The sequence below is a fragment of the Tupaia chinensis genome, unplaced genomic scaffold, assembly GCF_000334495.1.
Source record: "Tupaia chinensis unplaced genomic scaffold, TupChi_1.0 Scaffold143602_1, whole genome shotgun sequence".
Lineage (NCBI taxonomy): Eukaryota > Metazoa > Chordata > Mammalia > Scandentia > Tupaiidae > Tupaia > Tupaia belangeri.
In genome coordinates, this window is record NW_006203448.1 from 519,076 (window position 1) to 520,940 (window position 1,865).

The window sequence follows — 1,865 nt, forward strand, 5'->3', positions numbered from 1 at the left end:
CCCCCCGGGCCACCCCCCCGGGCCCCGGCCCCGCCACATCCGACTGCAGGCTCCGTCTGACCTGGCTGGCGCTGGCCCCAGGCCCGGCGAAGGTGAAGCTAGCCGAGGTTGGCTGCCCAGAAGAGGGCCGAGTCTACCTGTCCCCCCGTCGGGCACTGGGCAGCCTCAGGAACCCTGAAGCCCTCCTGAGAGAGGCCTCCAGAGGGCCGCGGACTGACGGGGCTGCATGGACACCAGGGCCTGAGGATCACGGTGTCCGTGTGTGGGGGTGCACATGTGTATGTTGGGGCGGAGGGTGCTTGTCTGGGGTGGTGCTAAGGGTGATGTTCAGAATCCCTCATCCTTTAATAACCCCAACCCAGACTTTCATCCAGTGGCTGCTCTCAGTGGCCTGTGGGGCTTAGGGAAGCAGAGACCACAGGGCCGCAGAGCTGCACTGCTCCTGGCAGCCCAGGGCCGGGGCTTTCCCAAGACCGCGTCCTCCCAGGGTGGGCAGTGTCCCTATGAGGAGACCCTGACGAGGAGGTGGCCTGGGGAAGCAGGCCCTCCCCACCCCTGTGGTGCCGAGGGTGGCCTGTGAGCTGGGCTGCGTCCTGGCCGTGGGACACTGCGAGAGCTAGGAAGGTTCCTAGGCACTGTCGAGGGGGTTCTCAAGGGGTGAGTAGGGCAGAGGGACTTCCTGGAGGAGGTGATGACGGGTGGAGTAGCGGAAGGCAGGAGGACGGCTCAGGCCCTGCAGAGATGCAGAGTGTGGCCCGAGGAGGCCATGCCTGGGAAGTGCAGCATGACAGGACAGGGCAGGGACCCGAGGGGAGTTGGGTGCCAGGTTGTGGGGTGGGCTCCAGGGCCAGTAGGGTGGCTTTGATAGGCTCTGGGGGAACCTATGGGCAATCTGAAGGCTGTGTGGGGTTTAGGAGGGTGCGTGGAGGCTAGGGGCAGGAACGGGACAGGAACAGGACGAGTGGGGGTGTCCAGGCCAGAGATGCTGTGGCCCATACAGGGGCCACTTGGGGTACTCTTGGGGGTGTGGGGCAAGGGCGCCAATGACTGTGAGTGGCACCGGGTCTGCCTGGTGCCGTCTTAGCTCTTGGTTCAGGAGGGCTTCTTGCAGGTGGGGTTGGAAGGCCAGGCAGGGCTAGAGGAGCAGGGGCACGCAGCACACGGGGCAGCAGGGCAGGCATCCTAGGGCATGTCTGTATGGGCCGGAGGGGGGCGGCAAGCCCCAGGGCCCTGCTGTGGTCAGGCTGGGCCGCTGCCGCAGGTCGGGTACTGTTCCTGCTCCCTTCTGACCCCACAGCCTGGGTGGGGGAAGGAGGGCCCCAGCACCAAGCTCTGGACAGCATGGCCCAGCCCGTGTCAGCCCGGGCCGTCCCTTCACAGCCACACCAGTGAGTGTCCCTGGGGAGTCAGGGAGGACAGCGAGGCCGTCGCATGTAGTAGGCGGGGGCAGGCCCTGGAGCACAGTGGGCACAGGCTTCTGCTCTGAGTTCTGCTGCCCACCAGCTCAGCCCCAGGGTGTGCTCCAGGCTGCCCCCTGCTGTGAGTCAGGCCCACTCCTCCCCGCCTTTCCTGGTGCCCAGAGTACATGACACCAAAGCTGAGGAGCGGCTCCCGCAGGCCAGGCCCTGGAGAGGAACGAGGGTCGGCATGCAGCACCGCTGCCCCACTGAGCCTGCGGGACCGTCCAGTCACACCCCCGTGGTGCAGACTGAGGCCCAAAGCCCCCTGGAGAGCAGCCAGAAAGGAGGAGGGTGACGGGGGTTGGGAGGCTGAGGACAGGCGTGCAGAAGGCAGGGCCAGCAGCCCGGGGCCGGCAGCGTACGCTGAGGCTCGGCGTGGCTGGGGGGTCGGCCCCCCCCGCCGGG

The 1,865-nt window shown here is 67.3% G+C and overlaps 1 protein-coding gene across 1 annotated transcript in view; it reads left to right on the top strand.

The window, feature by feature from the left end:
• Positions 1 to 1,865, top strand: part of SARDH (sarcosine dehydrogenase) — a 74,221-nt gene that overhangs the window by 38,686 nt on the left and 33,670 nt on the right. The gene's annotated exons all lie outside the window — the stretch shown is intronic.